Source organism: Rhinolophus sinicus, chromosome 18 (genome assembly GCF_057876585.1).
Source record: "Rhinolophus sinicus isolate RSI-liver-muscle chromosome 18, RSI-T2T, whole genome shotgun sequence".
Taxonomy (NCBI): Eukaryota; Metazoa; Chordata; class Mammalia; order Chiroptera; family Rhinolophidae; genus Rhinolophus; species Rhinolophus sinicus.
Genome location: NC_142518.1, coordinates 69,118,072 through 69,141,513, shown reverse-complemented (window position 1 = coordinate 69,141,513; position 23,442 = coordinate 69,118,072). Strand labels below are relative to the sequence as shown.

Here is a 23,442-nt window from a genome sequence, read left to right as displayed (position 1 = left end):
GACCTTGACAAGAACAGTGTCTAAGAACAATGATGGAGATGGAAACCAGAAAAGAGTGGGCTGAGAGGAGAAATGCAATGATGAGGATGTGGAGACATCTACTACAGACAACTCCATTGGGAAGTTTTGTTATTAGGAGAATCAGAAAAGCAGAACAATGACTGAAGGATGACCTAGGTTCAAAACGCTTTCTCTCAAAAATTGGGAGCTAGTAGACGTTTTATGCTGATGTACATGATTGCATAGAAACAGAGAAAATAATGAAAAAGAGAGAAGAAATAAATTCAAAACGCAAGTAACTTGAGAGGTAAGAAGGATAATCCTCAAAGCATATGTTGAGAAACTGGCCTCTGGTGGGAGGATGGATACTCACTCAGCTGTAAGAGAAAGCAAGAGAAAAATAAGGGTGAAAACAAGGGTGGGATTGTAGACTTCGTGGTAGTAAGAAGTGGGAATTTCTGTAATGGTTTCTATTTTCTCAATAAAATATGAAATAAAATATAAGGTCAACAGATGGGAGTGAATGTGAAGGAGGAGATATAGGAGGCTTGATGAGAGAAGAAAAAGCTTGAAATAATATCTATGAGAAGAAACAAAAATAAACCTCTTAGAGAAACATAGTGGCATAATCAGGCAGAGTTAGGCATGAGTTCGAAGTCTGAGGTCGTGGATTTAAAAATTAAACCAGTTGATTCAGTTGTAGGGTTTTTCTCCAGCAAAGTTTGGGTGCTTGAAGGCAGGCACAGAAAAGGTAGGAGACAGGTTTCATCTAGCATTTTGATGATGAGAGAGAGGGACAAGTACAATAAGAGAGTGGTTATAATAATTAACCATGGAATCTAAGGGAGACAAGTGAAGCCAGGAGGTGGATAGGTAGGGAAGGTTTTGGGGTTGTTGGTTTTCTTTAAATTTCAGGTAGAACATTGTTTTTTCCCATAAAGTTTAAATAAAGTATAACATATGTACAAAAAAATGCACAAATTATTTGTATATAGATTGATGAATTTTTGCAAAGTGAACATATTCTTCTAACCAGCTCCCAGATCAAAAAGCAGAACATGACCAGGCTCCAGGAAATCCCTCTGTGCACACGTCCAATCACTACCTTCCAAAGGGTAACACTATCCTAACTTCTAAGATCCTGGATTAGTTTTGCATGGTTTTGTACTTTATATAAATGGAATCACATAGTACACACTCTTTTTTGTCTGGGTTTTTTCACTCAGCCAGACAAAGCTTTTTTCACTCAGCCAGACAAAATTTCACAAACATTTCACTCAGTTATGTTTGTGAAATTGATCTATTTTATTTGGGTGGATATTTGGGTACTGAGGCATCCCGACAACTGGTTTTATGCATTTTCCATGATGTCAACTGCCTCCTCCAAATAATAATAGAAACACCTTTCACACTTATGCTATTCTAGCTCCCTTTATATATAACCATGAATCCCTTGGCATCCCTTCCAGCTTGTGTCTTAATGTACTTTGTTGTTCATCTGAAGTATAGAAGTGACACATAGTATTTCCTAATGTAGGAATTAAATGTTTGAGTGTTTGGATTATTGTACTGACAGAAAACAGAAGATATTTTCCTTGGTGTATAATTAAAACTTGAGTTCTTTTTCCAACAAATGACAAATTTTGTAATGAATTACAGGTCAGTGCAAATATTTTCCATCTAAACAGAGCTTCTCTTCTAAATCACTTCTGTAGTTGTCCAAGATACAACTGTCACAGATTCCTTTCTATAATAATTGGTGTTATTGATGTTGTTGATATTGTATACACATCATGGCATTTAGATTTTTTAACTTTTTTTAAATTAAGATTTTATTTGATGTAATAGGAATGGCGGCAGCGAGGTTGTCTTCTTGAGTTCTCCTCCAGAACTTACCACAAGTTGAACATCTATAACCCATCAAAGGACTCTCAGCTCATCACACAGAACAGCTAAGAGACTGTATCAGGATTACTTGAAGGTGGGCAAACTGAGTGAGCAGGGGAAGAGGGAAGGGAGCTGAGTGGAGATGCAGCCTGCATCTGAAGCTGTGGAGATGCAGAGGATCCCAGGACAGAACAGAGACCACAAGAGCCAGGAGGTGGGCTCTTTCCCTGCGTCCCAGAGCTGATCTCTCCTGCCCAGAGAGCAGCACATTCAGCCTTTGAGGCAGTAACCTCAGCTGAGACCTCCAGCGTGGACCTAGGTCGGACAAAGGACATAAACTCCATACCTGGGCCCATCCCCCCACTCTCCCAATCCTACCCCCGCCCTTCCAGAGACTCAAACTGGCCCCTGAACTGAGGAGTAGTGTCAGATTACAGAGGAACAGTAGAGCTCAGGATTTGGGAAGACCCAGTTTGCAGCTGCTGTGACCCAAGAAAGGCCGGGAAGAGTGTGACACTGCTGGGCTGGGACAGAGAAGACTCCTCCATCCACAGCCCCCACCTTTTCTGGCCTGCCTAGAGCAGGGCAATTACAACTGGGGAGATACACCCAGGGGTCAGCAGCAGGTGGCAGAGGCAGCTCTGGGCTTTCAGCAGCTCAGAAATCTCGCAGCCTCCACACACACACACACACACACACACACACACACACACACACACACGGAAGAAGTGCCCTAAGACATAGGAGACCTGGGCACAGGGATGGCTGTGTTACTCTCAGTGCGCATAAGGGCAGGCAAGAGCAGAAACTGCACTGACTTTGTAAAAACTACCATCCAGACCCCATAGTCCCACTCATCTTGAACTGCAGTGCCAGGGTCACTCTGGGCACTAGGTGACCGACTCTGCCTGCACAATACACAGAGGACTCTTTGGTACAGCAGAGGACAACCTGGACATTACTTGATGGGCTTAAGCCAAGACTGCTGCTACTATTTTGCTTTGCTTTGTTTTTGTATTTTTGATATTTTTCCTGTGTTGAGTGTGGGTTATCGGTTGTTTTTACATGTGAGTGTATTTGGTTTCTTCTTTGTTGTTATTGTTGTGCTTGGTGATTTGCTTTGTTCTGAAATTGCCCTACACCAGGGCACAGCCCAAGAGGCACAAGATTCAAAACACCCAGAGGTCAACTCCAGACCAAACCAGAGTGCTACCGGGTTTGACATACAAGTGGCACACCCAGAGGGGATTCTCTGCAGGCACAAAAGCCCATAGAGACCAAACCTCATTTAAGCAGTTCACGCAGCAGAATATCCTGCTGTGGCAGAGCCAGTCTCACAACTAGTCAACCTAGGAGTCAATCCCACCTGCTGACATGCCAAAAGCAATTAAAGTTCAACTTTAACAGGACAATATACATAACTCAATGGTCACCTTTGGAGCACATGCACAGAAAGATAGGGAAGTGGTGTAAGTCAAATATAAAGGACACATACTACATAAGATAACCCACCCAAAACCAAGAACCATAGGGGATCTACCTAATATATCAAAGCAAACACAAAGAGTCAACCACAATGGGGAAACAAAGAAACATGTCCCAAATAAAAGAAAAGAAGAAACCTCCAGAATTGGAACAAAATGAAATAGAGGTAACCAAACTACCAGAGACAGAGTTCAGAACACTGATGATAAGAATGGTTAAGGAGCTTAGTCACGACATAAAGGATAGAGAAATCATAATGAACAACCAGTTAGAACTAAAGAATACAAAAACTGAAATAAAGAACACACTTGAAGGAATTACCAGCCAGTTAGATGAGGCAGAGGATCGAATCAACGACTTAGAAGACAAGTTAGCAAATATCACCCAAACGGAGCAACAAAAAGAAAAAATAATAAAAATCAATGAAAATTATTTAAGAGACCTCTGGGGTAACATCAAGTGCAACAACATGCGCATCATAGGAATACCAGAAGGTGAAGAGAGGGAGCAAGTGATCAAGAAATATTTGAAGTAATAATGACGAAAACTTCCCTAACCTGGTGAAGGAAACCGACATACAAGCTCAGGAAGTGCAGAGTTCCAAATTGGATAAACCCAAACAGGTCCACACCAAGACACATTACAGTTAAAATGGCAAAGGTTAAAGACAAAGAGAGAATCCTGAAAGCAGCAAGAGAAAGACAGAGGGTTACATACAAATGAACTCCTATAAGACTATCAAATGACCTTTCTATAGAAATATTACAGTCCAGGAGGGAGTGGCAGGATGTACTCAAAGTGATGGAAAACAAAGGCCTACAACCTAGGTTGCTTTATCCAGCAAGGCTATCATTTAAAGTTGATGGAGAGATAAAGAGCTTCCCAGAAAAGAATAAGATAAAGGAATTTATTACCAAGCCAGCATTGCAAGAAATACTAAAAGGACTTCTGTAAATAGAAGAAAGATGAAAACCATCTAACTACAAATTTAAAAATGGCAATAACTATGTACCTATCACTTTAAATGTAAATAATCACTTTAAATGTAAATGGATTAAATGCTCCAATCAAGAGACATAGGGTGGCTGAGTGGATAAGAAAGAAAGACCCTTGTATATGCTGTATACAAGAGACTCACCTCAGATCAAAAGACACACTCAAGCTGAAAGTGAAGGGTTGGAGTAAGATATTTCATGCAAATGGAAATGAGAAAAAAGCTGGAGTTGCAATACTTATTTCTGACAAAATAGACTTTAAAATGAAGAAAATATTAAAAGACAAAGACGGGCACTATATAATGATAAAGGGATCGATCCGACAAGAGGACATAACCCTAGTAAACATCTATGCACCCAACATAAGAGCACCTTAATATATAAAACAGATATTGGCTGACGTAAAGACAGAGATCAACAGTAACACTATCATAGTAGGGGACTTCAACACACCTCTGACTACAAGGGACAGGTCTTCCAGACAGAAAATCAATATGCAAACAACAGCCTTAAATGATACATTGGACCACTTGGATTTAATCAATATTTTCAGAGCATTTCACCCCAATGCTGCAGAATACACGTTCTTCTCAAGTGCACATGGAACGTTCTCCAAGATAGACCATATGTTAGGCCACAAAGCAAGTCTTGATAAATTTAAGAAAATTGAAATCATACCAATTGTCTTCTCTGACCGCAGTGCTATGAAATTAGAAATGAACTACAGGAAGAAAAACTGGAAGACACACAAATTCATGGAGGCTGAATAATATGTTACTAAATAATGAATGGGTCAAGCAGGAGATCAAGGAAGAAATCAAAAGATATCTCAAGACAAACGAAAATGAAAATACAACGAACCAAAATCTATGGGATGCCGCGAAAGCAGTCCTAAGAGGGAAGTTCATAGCACTGCAGGCCTACCTAAAGAAACAAGAAACATCACTAATCAACAGTTTATCTTCACACTTAGGGGATCTGGAAAAAGAACAACAAAATAAGCCCAAAGGGAGTACAAGAAAGGAGATAATAAAGATCAGAGCGGAAATAAATGAAATAGAAACCAGAAAAACAATACAAAAGATCAATGAATCCAAGAGTTGGTTCTTAGAGAAGATAAACAAAATTGACAAACCTTTAGCCAGACTCATTAAAAAAAAAGAGAGAGAGGACCCAAATCAGTAAAAACAGTAATGAAAGAGGAGAAGTGACAACAGACACCGCAGAGATACAAAAAATTTTTAACAAATTACTATGAACAACTGTATGCCAACAAATTTGACAACCTGGAAGAAATGCACAACTTCCTAAAGGCGTACAACCTTCCAAGGCTAACTCAAGAAGAAACAGAAAACCTGAATAGACTGATTACCACCAAGGAAATTGAATCAGTAATCAACAAGCTCCCAACAAACAAAAGCCCTGGACCAGATGGCTTTACAGGTGAATTTTACAGAACGTTCAAAAAAGAATTGTCACCTATTCTCCTCAAACTCTTCCAAAAAATCCAGAGGGAGGGAAGACTCCCAAACACTTTTTACGAAGCCACTATCACCCTGATCCCAAAATCAGACAAAGACACCACAAAAAAAGAAAACTACAGGCCGATATCGCTAATGAACATAGATGCAAAAATCCTCAACAAAATACTAGCGAACAGAATTCAGCAATACATTAAAAAGATCATACACCATGATCAAGTGGGATTCATCCCTGGTATGCAAGGGTGGTTCAACATCCGCAAATCAATTAATGTGATACACCACATTAACAAAATGTGGAATAAAAATCACATGATCATATCAATAGACGCAGAAAAAGCATTTGATAAAATCCAGCAGCCATTCATGATAAAAACCCTTAAGAAAGTGGGAATAGAGGGATCATATCTCAACATAATAAAGGCCATATATGATAAACCCACAGCTAACATCATACTCAATGGGGAAAAGCTAAAACCATTCCCCTTAAGATCAGGAACAAGGCAAGGTTGCCCACTTTCTCCACTTCTATTCAACATAGTGCTGGAAGTTCTAGCCACAGCAATCAGACAAGAAAAAGAAATAAAAGGCATCCAAATCGGTAAGGAGGAAGTAAAACTGTCATTATATGCAGATGATATGATACTATATTTAGAGAACTCTAAAGACTCCACCAAGAAACTATTAGAGCTGATAGATGAATTTAGTAAAGTAGCAGGATACAAAAATTAATATTCAGAAATCAGTTGCATTTGTATATACCAATAATAAAACATCAGAAGGAGAAATTAAAAAAGCAATTCCATTTACAATTGCTCCAAAGACTATAAAATACCTGGGAATAAATTTAACCAAAGAAGTAAAAGATCTGTACTCAGAAAGTTATAAGACACTGAACAAAGAAATGAAAGAAGATACAAATAGATGGAAACACATACCATGTTCATGGATAGGAAGAATTAATATAGTTAAAATGTCCATACTGCCTAAGGCAATATACATATTCAACGCAATTCCTATCAAACTACCAACGACATTTTTCACAGAAATAGAACATATAATCCTAAAATTTATATGGGACAACAAAAGACCCCGGATATCCTCAGCAATCTTGAGAAATAAGAACAAAGTGGGAGGTATAACAATTCCTGACATCAAATTATACGACAAGGCTACAGTAATCAAAACAGCATGGTACTGGCATAAAAACAGACCCATAGATCAATGGAACAGAATAGAGAGTCCAGAAATAAATCCATGCCTATATGGTCATTTAATCTACGACAATGGAAGCAAGAATTTACGGTGGGGTAAAGACAGTCTATTCAATAAATGGTCCTGGGAAACCTGGACAGACACATGCGAAAAGATGAAGCTGGATCACCTCCTTACACCACATACAAAAATAAATTCAAAATGGGTTAAAGATTTAAATGTAAGATCTGAAACCATAAAATTCCTAGAAGAAAATATAGGAAGAAACTTCACAGACATTACCTGGAGTAAGATTTTTACTGATATATCCCCTCGCGCGAGGGAAGTAAGAGAAAAAATAAACATGTGGGATTACATCAAACTAAAAAGATTTTTCACAGAAAAGGAAACCATCAATAAAACAAAAAAGGATCCTACTGAATGGGAAAAGATATTTGCCAATGATACATCTGATAAGGGGTTAATATCACAAATTTATAAAAAAAACTCACTCAACTCAACTCTAAAAAAACAAACAACCCAATTAAAAAATGGGCAGAGGACATGAAGAGACATTTTTCTAAAAAGGACAGACAGATGGCAAACAGACATATGAAGAAATGCTCAACCTCACTAGCCATCAGAGAAATGCAAATAGAAGCCACAATGAGATACCACCTCACCCCAGTCAAGATGGCTATCATCAATAAATCAACAAACAACAAGTGCTGGCGCAGATGTGGAGAAAAGGGAACGCTGGTGCACTGTTGGTGGGAATGCAGATTGGTGCAGCCACTATGGAAAACAGTATGGAGGTATCTCAAAAATCTGAAAATGGAACTACCTTATGATCCAGCAATCCCACTCCTAGGTATCTACCCCGAGAAATCCAAAACTCCAATTCAAAAATCTTTATGCACTCCTGTGTTTATTGCAGCACTATACACAATAGCCAAGACATGGAAACAACCAAAATGCCCATCGGTAGATGACTGGATTAAGAAACTGTGGTACATTTATACAATGGAGTATTATGCAGCCATAAAGAAGAAAGAAATCTTACCATTTGCAACAACATGGATGGACCTAGAGAACATTATGTTAAGTGAAATAAGTCAGACAGAGAAAGACAAATACCATATGATCTCACTTATATGCGGAATCTAAAGAAAAGAATAAGTGAATGAACTAATCAGAGACAGTTTTGGAAACATGGAGGAAAAACCTGAGGGTTGCTAGAGGGGCGGGGGCGGGTGGGGATAAGGGGAAGGTGAGAGGTTTAGAAAATAGTCGGTAACCACAAGATGGCCACGGGGTTTTGAAAATTAATTTGGGGAACATACAGAGGGATAGTGGATGGGGGGAGGGGGGTTCACACAGTGTGAGGGATATAAATGATAAACGTCTAAATTTTGCTCTGTCTTGTGCACCTGAAACCAATTTTTAAAAAAAAGTTAAAAAAAATAAAATAAAATAAAGTTTTTGATCCTTCATATAAAAGATATATGACTGGAAAAAAAATATATATATATATTGTTATTTTAAGTCCTAATTTCTGATTATTTCCTTTGGATGGATACTAAAAGAGGAATTATTGTATCAAAGGGTATGTGTATTAAAGGGTTCTGCAAAAAAAAAAAAAAAGAAATCTATGTAATTTTACTAACAATTGTCACCCCAATAAATTTAAAAAAGAAAAAAGAAAAAAACTGTGGTACATTTATACAATTGAGTATTATGCAGCCATAAAGAAGAATGAAATCTTACCATTTGCAACAATATGGATGGACCTAGAAAACATTGTGCTAAGTGAAATAAGTCAGACAGAGAAAGACAAATACCATATGACTTCACTTATATGTGGAATCTAAAAAAAAGAATAAATGAATGAACTAATCAGAAACAGTTTTGGAGACATAGAGGAAAACCTGATGGTTGCTAGATGGGGGGGTGGGGATAAGGGGGAAGATGAGGGGATTAGTAAACACAATCGGTAACCACAAGATTGCCAGGGGGATACAAAAGTCAATTTGGGGAATGTGATCAATAATGTTGTAAATATTTTATAGGGTATCCGATGGACACTTGTCTCATTAGGGAGACCACCTCAGGGATGATGTAGATGCCTGATCACTGCACTGTAAACCTGAAGCTGAAGCTGAACAATAATGAATGTCAAGTACAATTTTATATATATGTATATATATATCGTTACAAGAAGTGGAATACAGCATTAGGAATAGAGACAGTAGAAATGTCATGGCTGTATGCGATGTCTGAGGAGTAGTAGATTGGGGGAGGGACGTTATCACTTGTGAGGGATATAAGTGATAAATGTCTAATTATTACATTGTTTTGTACACCTGAAACTAATTTTAAAAAAAAACACACCAGTTCTCTAAAGTAAGTCTTGAACCTATGCAACGTGATGAAATGCTAGAAACTCATATTGATAATAATTATATCATGTCATTAAAATAAACATCTAATAAGTAAAAGTCAAAAAACTTAAGATTTTATTTTAAAAGCAGTTTTTGGTTCAGAGAAAAATTGACAGGAAGGTACAAAGATATAACCTCTCCCCCACACATGCACAGCCTCCCCCATTAACAACATCCGCACCAGAAGAGTACATTTGTTACAATTGATGAACCTATGTTGACACAGCATAATCTCCCAAAGTCCATAGTTTACCTTAGGTTTCATTCTTGGTATTGTACATTCTATGGGTTTGGACACATGTATAATAACATGTATCCATCATTATAGTACCATACAGAGTATTTTCACTGCCCCACAAAAACCCTAGCAACCACTGATCTTTTTACTATCTCCATAGTTTTGCTTTTTCCAGAATGTCAGATAGTTGGAATTCATACAGTATATAGCCTTTTAAGATATGCGTTTAAGGAGGACAATGATTTTTGGTCTTCCGTGTTGAGAAAATATGGTGTAAGGGCTCAGGTGGGCTGTGTCTGCTTTCTCTGCTGTACTGCTACAGGGACTGCTGACATTCCGCGATGTGTTCATAGAATTCTTTCAGGAGTGGGAATGCCTGGATCCCTCTCAGCAGAAACTGTACATGGATGTGATGTTGGAGAACTACAGGAACCTGATCTCCCTGGGTCTCGCTGTAGCTAAGCCAGATCTGGTCACCTTTTTGGAGCAAAAGCAGGAGGCCAGGGGAGCGAAGATAAAGAAGACAGCCATCCACCCAGATATGTCTGCTCATGGCACCCTGGGCTTGTTTCCAAAGCCAGGCATAGAAGATTCATTTCACCAAATGCTACTGAGTACACACAATGGAGAAAGAAGTTATCAATTCAATGAATCTTGGAAAAAATTTAACCAAGGATCAAATCCTCATAAACATCAGAGGATTCAGCTTCCAAAGAACCATTATAAATATGGGAAACTGTTTGTTCAAAGCTCAAATCTTCTTATACATAAGAGTATTCATATTGCAGAGAAGATAGATAAATGTCGTGAAGGTGGCAAATCTTTGAATCAATCTTTAAATCTTACTGAACATCAGAATATTCATACTGGGGAGGAACCTTGCCAATGTAATCAGTGTGTGAGAGTTTTCAGTCTAGTATACAATCTGAAAGAGAGAATCTGTAATGAAGAGGAATCTTATAAATGTAAAGAATGTGGTAAAACCTTTAACTAGCATTCATATCTTACTAATATCAGAGAATTCATACCACAGAGAAGCCTTACAAATGTAGAGAATGTGGCAAAGCCTTTAAGCAGAGCTCAAATGTTATTCGACATCAGAGAATCCATACTGGAGAGAAGCCTTACAAATGTAAGGAATGTGGCAAAGCTTTTAACCGGTGCTCAAAACTTACTCAACATGAGAGAATTCATACTGGAGAGAAACCTTATAAATGTAGAGAATGTGACAAAGCCTTTATTCAACATTCACATCTTCATCGACATATTAAAATTCATATTGGACAGAAAGTTTAAAACTGTAAAGAATGTGGTAAACCCTTTAGCTGGACCTACAGCCTTACTCAATATGAGAGAATGCATACTGGAGAGAAATTCTACATTTGCAATAAATAATGAAAGCCCTTTGTTCAAAATATACACTTCAGAGAAACCTCCCAGAGTTCATGCTGGAAAGTGACTTTAAAGACATTTAAAAATGTGGGAAAGTATTAAATAGAAAACAAAATCTAAAATATCAGAATTCACAGTCAAAAGTAGTAAGTCAATAACACTTCTTAGATATTACTCTAAAGCGGAATACTTACTACAGAGAATAATCCGAAGTTTAAAAATTTAGATAACTCATTTATTAGTATACTTCAAAGTATCAAGGAACAGGCATAATTACTTACAATGTATCTTTATATTTGAGATTTTTTGAAAAGAAAATATTAATGTGATTCAACTGTCAAATCACTTCATGCTGTGCCTGTGTTTCTACTGTGTATGTGAGTCATGGGTTTGATTCTTGCTGCCTCAGAGATCTGAGAGCCCTTGGGTGTCAGGTGGGATTCACTCATATCTGCTTTTCCATGGAAGATTGAGGACAATGTAAGACACAATGTATGAAGAAACTTTAAATGAAGATGCTGTTTGTGGTTGACTTAGAACATTGATGTAAGTCACCATGCGGTAGGTGTTCAGGGCATCTTTTTTTGCATTAACGTAAGACAGGAATATTTTGAATTTCAATAGTTTTATCATTTTCTCTTTGAGGAATAAAACATGACAGTTCATTACAATCCTGATGTATCTTCATTGTGGTCATAGATAGAAGTTATGAATATTATTTGATGTGGTTAAAATGAAGAAGTGTTCACCAATATTTGAGAAAAATATAGATAACTCATCCTTAGGTATATAAAATTCTTGAATATCTATCTTCACTAAACAATTAGCCTTGAAAACCATAGGAAGCATAGCTCTCAGATCATTCTATCAGAAGAATAGGAATGGGGCCGGCCGGTTAGCTCAGTTGGTTAGAGCGTAATACTCATAACACCAAGGTCCCCAGTTCAATTCCCACATGGGCCAGTGAGCTGCACCCTCCACAACTAGATAGAAAACAACAACTTGACTTGGAGCTGATGGGTCCTGGGAAAACACACTGTTCCCCAATTAAAAAGAAAGAAAAAAAAGTATAGGAATGCTTCTTGAATGCTTGTAATGTGTATTATGACCAGTGCAACCAGTGGGGTTGCAATGCTTTATTTAGATAGAGTTGTGTGTGACCATAATATATTTTAATTAATAAAGCTGAATGAATTTGAAAAAAATAAGATATTCATTTAAGGTTCCTCCATGTCTTTTCATGATTTGATGGCTCATTTCTTTTTAGCTCTAAACAATATTCCATTCTCTGGATGCTCCACAGTTTATTTATCCATTCACTTACTGAAGGACATCTTGATTGTTTCCAAGTTTGGGCAATTATGAATAAAGCTGCTATAAATATTCATGTGCAGGTTTTTTGTGTGGACCATAAGTTTCCAGATCTTTTGGATAAATAGCAAGGAGTATGATTTCTGGATCATATGTTAAGAGTATGTTTAATTTTGTAAGAAACTGCCAAACTGTCCTCCAATGTGACTGTAGCATTTAGATTTTTATCTACTAGATTGTAAACTCATGAAATCAGATGCCATGTCTGTTGTTGCTCATCACCAGACTCCTAAGTTCTAGGCATAGAGTAGGCACTTATATTTACTGGATAAATGAATTAATTACCTAAACTATGGAATCCAGAACATGCTAACTCAATTTGTAACTGAAACCAAATTAGGAGGTGAGGCTAGCATCTTAAAATATGTAGTAAGAATTTTACATGACCCTGACATATGGGAGAAATGGCCAGAAAGGAAACAAAATCAGCATTTATAGGACAAAATAGGTAACCGTTTTCAGAAGTGATTGTTAATATTACAAGTGTAGTCAAAGCATCATATTTCTAAAGAAACAGTGACAAAGTTGTATGTGTTTGGTGGGGAGGAGAATAAAGAAGGATCTCAAAACAAGGTCCATGTGAAGACTGGTTAAAGGACTTGTTGATACTTAAGCTAGGGAAAATAAAAACTGAAGGGTATATGAGGGCAACCCAGATATTTGGAGGTCTGTTATGTTAAAGGAAAAGTGCATTGGCTAGTACATGGTGTGCAGATTGCCACTATCCCACTCCTGTCCTCACAGCAGACATCGCAACACATTTTCTTATTGTGATCTAAGCAGTAAACACTAATTGATATAAACTGGCAAATAAAGTGAAACTGTCAAATATATTAATTAAGCAAACAAACTTTTATGATATATATAAAATTTAAGAAAATAATGTTCATTTCTGAGGAATAAACATGGAAGGAAGATGAAACTTTATCTTAACTTTACAATCAAAATAAACTGCTCTTTAATAGACTTAGAACACAATGCTTTCTTTAAGAAAAGTTGAATAAGCCTACTTTGGATGTTTTACATTAGCCAACATAAATTTTACAATATTAATTTTCATCCAAACCATCATATTAGGACTAACACATTTATCTGAACAATGTTATGCAGCATTTGCAACAACTATAAGACAAGAGATCTGTAATGTTCTAAAAAAAAAAAAGTAAAATGTTGAAACTTACAGCCTTAAAGAAATTCTTATCTTTTTAAACAAAAAATTGTTGGTACATTAGTGAACAATGACTTCTTGCACAGAGATGCTGAACATTGTATTTTCTTTGAATTTTTTTCTTTTAACCTACATTATTGATGACAAGCAACCTATTTTTAGAAACTTCTCACCATCCTCAAAGGAGAAACTTGTATTTCAGTATTTTTCCTTAAATTAAGGGAGACTTCCACAAAACCTATCTACCATCTCAGGTCAAAACTAGTACCAAAATAAGTGGGAATTAGAGGTTGCAGATTTCATAAAGAAGAACTTTCTAATAAAGTAAACTGTCTAAACATTGGAATGGGCTGCTTGTGAAATAGTTATTCAGAGTCTGAATGACACAAGTTAGGGAGTTGTAGAAGGGACAATAGCTGAAATGCTAGAAAAAGCTCCTGGTTCCTAAATGCTTATATAAGGGCCAGCTTATCAGAACCCCCTAGGGATCTTGTTAAAACCACACATTCCTGGGCCCCAGTGCAAAGATTTCAGAGTCAGGGACTTGTAATCTACACTTTTGATAAATCCTCTATGTGATTTTGATGTGCAGCTAGGTTCAGGAATCTGTGGATTAGATAATTGCTAAGATCCCTGCCAAAACCTAGAGTCTATGTACTGGTTTCTTTTTTCTGTGTATTTAAAAGGATTTATTGGTTACCAGAGAGTAAGGGGGGAGAGAGTGGTAGAGGAGAGTAAAGGGGATCAAATATATCGTGATAGAAGAACTGACTCTGGGTAGTGAACACACAATGCAATATATAAATGATGTATTATAGAATTGTACACTGATTTCTGAAGATAACAGGGGGAGGTGGATTTTCTATTAAAGGGGACTTCAAAGAGTTGAGAGACTGTGGTGAGTGGGCAAGATGTAGGATATTCTCCTTAGTTTTTCAGGTTCCAGAAACCTCAAAGAATAGTGATACATGCTGGTCAAACTCATGATGGCCATATACCTATTTTATCCACTTACAATGGAAAAATTGTAAATTTGCACACTTTCCTTATGGATTTTAGGATCAGCTTGTAAATTTCTACAAAGAAGCCAGATGGGATTCTAGTAGAGATTACATTGAATCTGTAGATCAATTTGGAGTGTATTGTCATCTTAATAATATTAAGTCTTCTGATCCATGAACATGGCATGTTTTTCCGTTATTTAGATCTTCTTTAATTTCTTTCAATGTTTTGTTCTTTTTAATATTTGTTGTTTTACGTTTTGTGCTTCTTTCTAAAATTTATTCCTAAATATTTTATTCTTTTTGATGCTATTGTAAATGCAGTTATTCTTATTTTCATTTCAGATTCTGGCAATTTATTTGTTGAAGAAACCATGTTGTTTCCTGTAGTTCGACTCCCCGACATCCTCACTCTAAATCCAAGTCTGAATTTTCTACCTTACATCTTTGTGATGTTATTTAATATCTTTCTGTATTTTCCTAAAAATTCATATTTATATCTAGAGGTTTGATCAGATTCAAATTCTATTCTTTGGCAAAAATACATCATAGACACTGCTTTATTTTCCCATTAAGAGTCATATGATATTTGGTTATTACTCTTTTTGTAATGTTAACAGACACTGATGATCATTGCCTAAATCCATTAATTCATTAACAGTTGTAAAATTCTACAATTCTTTCTTAATTTATTAGCTGGAAATCTTCTACAAAAACATTTTCCTCACTATTTGGTTACATAGAGAAAGAATGTGTATAACAAAAGCAGGTTAAATGTTTGATTCATTATTTTATTTACCAGATTCAAAATAATGGGCTAGCTTTCTCCAAGTTGACCAATTGTATTTTTAAGTATCATTATGAACTCATATACTTAAACGTATTTGATATATTTCAATCCATTGTAATTATCGTCTTTAGATACTCAAATCGCTTCATGCTTGGCCAGTGAGAGTCTCTTCAATTTAGCTCTCAAGTCCTTTTGACACAACCCTAGTAGTGTTCCTGTATAGGGAAAACCCTGATCACAAGTCCAGGTTGTTACCTGTGCTCTGACTGATCAGCTATATATCAGAGGTTCCTATGACCTCCTCCCCCTTGGATTCCATTATTTGCTAGTGCAGCTCACAGAACTCAGAGAAACACTTATGTTTACCAGTGTATTAGACATAATAAAAGATACAGATGAACAGCCAGATGAAGAGGTACATAGCAGGAGGTCTGGCAGTGTCCTGAAAGTGGAAGCTTCGGTCCCTGTGGTGTCGGGGTGCTCGCTCTCCCAGTATGTGAATGTATTCACCAAACTGGAAGTTCTCCAAACCCCATACTTTTGGGATATTTATGGAGGTTTCCTAATGTAGGCATGATCAGTCATTAACTCCATTTTCAGCTCTTCTCTCTCTAGAGAAGTAAGGGGTGGGGCTGAAAAGTCCAAGCTTCCAGTTATGGCTTGGTCTTTCTGGTGACCAGCCTCCATCCAGGAGCTATCCAGGAGCCACCCAAAGTTGCTTCAATAGAACAAAAGACTATCCTATCACCCGGAAAATTCCAAGGGATTTAGAAGCCTTGTGTTAGGAACCTGGTTCAAAGACCAAATATTAGAACATAAGATATAGTGCCTCGTAAGTGGTGGGCATGATAGCGAACTCAGGAGGGTCATCTACGAGCTTAAGTTGTCATTGTTGAATTGTTCTATTGTGCCAGAGGGCTCTACGTGATTGGGGCCTGGTCAGTTCTTCCTGGCGGGGCGCATGGGAAATGCTGAGTGCGCTGGGAAAGTCTGGAGCAGCTCTCTGTGCAGACTGTGGGAGTCGACTGTGCCCTCCCTTCAGTTCTGCATTTGTACTGAGCTGGTTTTCATCCACCTTGAGTAGTTATCCAAAGAAGCCTATGACTTCATACATTCGATTTTCTAAAGAATACCTACCCATATTTAAAGCTCAGAACCCAGATGTAAAAAATTCAGAACTATAACCGTACATGAACTTCATTTCTTTAGCATACATATTGCTTTAATCCAAGTTAGCTTTGTTTATCCTGATAGAACTGTAACTCACTTGCATTCTTTCCCCAGATACTCCTATGTATATTGTATGTCCATTCCTTTTAATCATTAAGATCTAAGGACATTAAGTTCCAGTAAACAGCAACACTTAAGAATAAAGCTTCACAGAGAACCATGTGATTTCACTGATATGTGGTATATAAACCAAAAACAACAAAAGAACAAGACAAACAAATGAGAAACAGAAACTCATAGACACAGACAATAGGTTAGTGGTTACCAGAGGGTAAGGGGGGTGGGGGGTGGGAGATGAGGGTAAGGGGGATCAAATATATGGTGATGGAAGGAGAACTGACTCTGGGTGGTGAACACACAATGGGATTTATAGATGATGTAATACAGAATTGTACTCCTGAAATCAATGTAATTTTACTAACAATTGTCACCCCAATAAATTTTTTTAAAAAAGAAAAAACAGGCCTGGAAGTACACACTGTTCCCCAATAAGGTCCTGTTCCCCTTCCCCAATAAAATCTTACAAAAAAAAAGAATAAAGCTTCAGGTCTATCAATTATGACCAAGATACAATAACCAAACCTCAAACTAGAATAAAGCTTCAGTCAAACAAAGATAACACCTTGGCCTCACTTATGTTTCAGCTCCAGATTCGTGAAATCAGAACAGTCCCACAGACCACATCCCCTGGGAACTGGACCAAACAATGCCATGACTGACACCAGGACCTGAAGCCATGATCAATTCCTCCCTGTCTTAGCCCTGACCAATCAGTAGAGCTCACAACCCCAACTCCTACAATAACCATGTTTAATGATTTTTCCCTTATGTAATCTAGACATTAGAGGCCATCAGGGAGCCAGGTTTTTGAGAGCACTAGCTCACCTGTGTCTCCGGGCTTGGCACCAAGTCTAAATAAACCTTCACTTTCTTTGCTACAAACTCCTGCTCGTGTTTTCGTTTGGCTTGGACACGCACAGGCAAGAGGACCCCTTGAGTCTGTGGTAACAGAACCAATTTTAAAAATTGCTGAGCTATGGAGAGAACTTCCTGATTCAGAGAAAAATATGTATGAAGATGCATATAAGGCAGACTAGCAGGCATGCAAAGAAGAGATAAACAGGGGTGGCCGGATGGCTCAGTTGGTTAGAGCGCGAGCTCTTAACAAGGTTGCCAGTTCAATTCTCACATGGAATGGTGGGTTGCGCCCCCCGCAACTAAGACTGAAAACAGCAACTGGACTTGGAGCTGAGCTGCGTCCTCCACAACTAGATTGAAGGACAATGACTTGGAGCTGATGGGCCCTGGAAAAACACACTGTTCCCCAATATTCCCCAATAAAAAATTTTTTTTAAAAAAAAGAAGAGATAAACAGAATTCAAGAACAGCTAACTCCAAATCAAATGGTATCTTTGGAAAAAGAAATCATGCAAAAACGTTTAAAAAAGAAAATGATAACAAAAAAGAGAGAGTTGACAATGCTTGGAAAACCAAAAAGACCTCGCTCAGTTTATAACATTTTTATATCTGAACACTTCCAGGAAGCTAAGGATGGTACACTACAGTTAAAGCTGAAGACTGTAAATAAAACCTGGAAACATCTCTCTAGTTCTCAAAAGCAAGTATTAATATATATTCAACTTGCTGAAGATGATATAATTGATTATTATAATGAAATCAAATCTTGGGAAGAACAAATGGTTGAAGCTGGATGAAATGATCTTCTCCATTGCAAAATGAAACCCCAGGCAAAAAGCACAGAGGAGTGTTAAATAGAAGATTGAGTTATGTTCATAATGGATAGACACAAGAAATCAATTAGGTCTCAATACCTGAAGCTGTTGTAAAATTAGAAAGCATAAAGTTGGTAAACATTTTATACTTAATTTTTTTCCTTTAGTCCACAGAATTCTGCCACTTTGATACATTTTGTATTAGTATCTTGCTTTGGAAAACCCAAACAGATAAAAGTTCATGCAAGGGGGAGGACGGATGGCTCAGTTGGTTAGAGTGTGAGCTCTAAACAACAGGGTTACCGGTTTGATTCCCACGTGGGCCACTGAGCTGCGCCCTCCACAACTAGACTGAAAACAACGAGCTGTCGCTGAGCTTCCAGTGGTGCGGTCGGCTAGAGAGTGAGCTCTCAACAAGGTTACCTGGTTCATTTCCCACATGGGATGGTGGGTTGAGCTCCTTGCAACTAAAGATTGAAAACGGAGACTGGACTTGGAGCTGAGCTGAGCCCTCCACAACTAGATTGACGGACAACAACTTGGAGCTGATGGGCCCTGGAGAAACACACTATTCCCCAACATTCCCAAACAAACAAACAAACAAACAAATAAATAAATAAATATTCATGCAAAATTTATTTTGTGTTTAGGAACTACTAAGCGTTAAAATAATCCATGAAATGTATCGGTAATCATTTTACCTATGATAAAGGTGAATCAGACTGTGAAGTTTTTTTATACTTGATGACTGTGGAAAGTATTCTTGCTTCCTTAAATTATGGAGGCAGGGTTTTCCTATTCAAAAGTGTCTCAAATATATGATGTAATTGGGCATTTTTTAAAGAGCACAAGAACTCATCTAGGTAAATTCCAATTCTTGGGTATAATTCATTTTATATTCAGAGTTGATGGTGGTACCTGCAAAGCATTGCTGGTTTCAGTTGCAATTTTTTGTACGAGGGATGGAGATTTATAAACCTTTTTCTTATTGTCTTTTTTCCTAAAGTAAAAACTAAGAAATTATGTACCAAATCTAAGCATATTGTTTTATATTGCATTGAATACATTTTCTTTTGTTTCCTAAAAAAAAAAAAGAAAGAAAAGAACATAAGATGCTCTTAACATTTAAGAATTTACAAGGTTTTCAGGAGTTCTGTGCCAGGAAATGGGGGGGCAGAGACCAGTATACATTTTTCCTATTATCTCACATTTCCTTAGCTTCCTTGTTATCTGGTGTGACAAGATATTCTAGGTTTATCTTAGATAGCTCCTGCCACAGAAATTTCTCTAAGAAACTTTGGTCCCTTTCATTGAAAAACGGTATTTAGAATCTCAATCTGGGCACTGGATTGCTCTTTGGCACTGGGATTTTCATTGTTTCTATGTTTGAAAATAACATGTTTTTAGTTTAGTGGTTGCCAGAGGGTAACGGAGGCGGGGGGTGGGGGGTGGGAGATGAGGGTAAGGGGGATCGAATATATGGTGATGGAAGAACTGATTCTGGGTGATGAACACACAATGGGATTTATAGATGATGTAATACAGAATTGTACACCTGAAATCTATGTAATTTTACTAACAATTGTCACCCCAATAAATTTAATAAAATAAAATTAAAAAAAAAAAAGTAATAAACTGAGTTCATACTGATGCTCTCAATAATTGGATGATCTTCAGAGATCTTTCCTTCAGGCTATGGATAAACTTGCAAAGTGTCCCTATTCCACAAGATTATTTACATATCTAGTGATTTTAAAAAAAATTATTGTGTCACCAAAACCAGTGACTCACCTTTGGACAATGATGGGTGAATATTGACAAACTCTTACTGCTCAATTTTCTTTTTACATATCTGTGGCTACTATATTTTCTGAATAAAACATCAAATGGTCCCATAAGTATTACTGTTCATAAATATGGGGAAATAGAACAAAATATTCTAAATCAGAACTACCTCAAAAATATGAAATACGAGGTTGGACAATTAAGTTTGCAATCTTGTCCTAGAAAAAGTGTTATATACCTCCTTGCTGAATATCACTCTTTGCAGATGACATGATGCTATATACAGAAAACCCTAAAGACTCCACCAAAAAGCTATTAGAAACAATGAACAAATACAGTAAAGTTGTTGGCTACAAAATCAACGTAGAAAAGTCCATTGCATTACTGTATACTAACAATGAAATCTCAGAAAAATAAATTTAAAAAAAAAACAATTCCTTTTGCAATTGCAACAAAAAGAATAAAATACCTAGGAATAAACTTAACCAAGAATGTGAAAGACCTATACACTGAGAACTATAAGACATTTTTAAAAGAAAATGAGGAAGACACAAAGAAATGGAAAGACATTCCGTGCTCATGGATTGGAAGAATCAACATAGTTAAAATGGCCATATTACCCAAAACAGTATACAGATTTAATGCAATCCCCATCAAAATTCCAATGGCATTTTTAAAAGAAATAGAACAAAAATCATCAGATTTGTATGGAACCACAAAAGATCTCAAATAGCCAAAGCAATCTTAAAAAAAGAGAACCACTCTGGAGGTATCACACTCCCTGACTTCAGCTTGTACTACAGGGCTACAATAATTAAAAAAAAACACAACACAGTATGGTATTGACAGAAAAACAGACACACAGAGACCAATGGAATAGAACTGAGAACCCAGAAATAAACCCACATAAATATGGACAGATGATTTTCGATAAAGAAGCCAAAAACATACAATGGAGAAAAGACAGCCTGTTCAATAAATGGTGCTAGGAGAGTTGGAAAGCCACATGCAAAAGAGTGAAACTAGACTGCTATCTGTCATCATGTACCAAAATTAACTCAAAATGTATCAAAGACCTAAACATAAGACCTGAAACAATAAACTACATAGAAGAAAACATAGGTATTAAACTTATAGATCTTGGATTCAAAGAGGATTTTATGAATTTCATTTCAAAGGCAAGGGAAGTAAAAGGTGAAATAAATGAATGGGATTATATCAAACTAAAAAGCTTCTGCACAGCAAAAGAAACCATCGACAAAATAAAGAGGCAACCAACCGACTGGGAGAAGATTTTTGCAAACAACACCTCCAATAAGGGGCTAATATCCAAAATATATAAAGAACTCATACAACTCAACAACAACAACAAAAAAAACCCCCAAACAATCCAATTAAAAGATGGGCAGTGGACCTGAATAGACATTTCTCCAAAGAAGACATGCAAACGGCCAATAGACATATTAAAAAATGCTCAACATCACTAATCATCAGAGAAATGCAAATAAAAACCACAATGAGATATCACCTCACACCAGTTAGAATGGCTATCATCGACAAGTGTTGGAGAGGCTGTGGAGAAAAAGGAACCCTCATACACTGTTGGTGGGAATGCAGACTGGTGCAGCCGCTATGGAAGGCAGTGTGGAGGTTGCTCAGAAAATTAAAAATAGAATTACCATATGACCCAGCAAACCCTCTTCTGGGTATCTACAAAAAAAATCTGAGAACATTTATCCATAAAGATAAATGTGCTCCGATGTTCATTGCAGCTTTATTTACAGTGGCCAACACATGGAAACAACCAAAGTGTCCTTCGATAGATGATTGGATAAAGAAGATGTGGTATATATACACAAAGGAATACTATTCTGCCATAAGAGAAGATGAAATAGTACCATTTGGGACAACACGGATGGATCTTTAGATTATCATGATAAGCAAAATAAGTCAGACAGAGAAAGTTAAGAACCATAGATTTCACCTATATGTGGTATATAAGACTGAAAACAACAAAAGAAGAAGACAAACAAATGAAGAAACAAAAACTCATAGACACAGACAATAGTTTAGTGGTTATCAGAGGATAAGTGGGGGGGTGGTGGTAGATGAGGGTAAAAGGGATCAAATATATGGTGATGGAAAGAGAACTGACTCTGGGTGGTGAATACACAATGTGATATATAGATGATGTATTACAGAATTGTACGCCTGAAACCTATGTAACTTTACTAACAATTGTCACCCCAATAAACTTTCATTTAAAAAAGAGCAATAATTATTGATGCTGCAAGATCTATTCATATTCAACGAATATTTTCTGAACATTTCTTATGTAACAAGCATTGCCCTATGCTCTGGGGATATGACGGTGAATCTAGACAGTCACAGTTCTTGACTTTATAGTGCAATATAGTTTAGCAGAGAACGGCAGTTGTCAATCAAATAATCATACATTTAAGTATCTCATCATAAACGGGTAAGTAGTATGAAGAAAAAGCACAGCAGGCTGCAGGAGCCTAGAAGATAGTAAATCAGGGCACTTTCTCTATTTTGGGGTTACTGAGAAAGGTGACCCTGAGGAAGTGACATTTAAGCTGGGACCTGTGGGACTGACAGAGTGGTTGACTTGTGAAAAGGTGTAAGAGAGACTGGCCTAGATGGAGGGAGGGCTTGTGTGAGGGCCCTCAGGGGGCACATGGTGAGTGAAGGGCATTGCCACGCAGGCAGGCACAGGTTCTCAGACATCCGGCGAGCTTCAGAGATAGATCTGCCAGACAGAGAGATGGAGTGCAGGCTAAATGACCCCAGGAGCTAAGGGGGGGGAAAATCACAAACTACTTGGAGGTAAGAGAGGGCCGCAGGAGAGAACAAGAAGGGACTGGCTGAGAGGCGAGGCACAATTGGAACATTGCATTCTACGGCAGTTACATTTCCAGAAACCTCGGGCAATGCTCTGTGTGGCCTTCTAGAACCATAACTGTAAGGGTAAAGGGCGGTGCGTCTTCTAAGTCTGAGTTACAGAGTTGAGCTTTTCCTTTTGGGTTGCCATGAGATTTTCATGAGCAGTAGTCAGCTAGAGGGCCTAGTAATGTGTAGTGATCATGTATTTCCCTAAGCTATTTGAAACAAGAGAACGCACGTGCTATCCTTTTGGCAAAAGTCAATGGTTTGGCGGTAAGGTAAGTGAGGTAGGTCGAAGGGTAATTGCAGGAAATGGACCTGTGGCCCCATGCTGCAGAGGAACTAAG

General features: G+C 37.4%; 2 pseudogenes; both read left to right on the top strand.

The window, feature by feature from the left end:
* The window catches only part of LOC148754658 (uncharacterized), a 42,123-nt pseudogene extending 31,007 nt beyond the window's left edge, over positions 1 to 11,116 (top strand).
* A 553-nt stretch (positions 11,117 to 11,669) lies between these two features.
* LOC109439486 (transcription factor A, mitochondrial-like) lies at positions 11,670 to 18,445 on the top strand (annotated as a pseudogene).
* Positions 18,446 to 23,442: the final 4,997 nt, after the last annotated feature.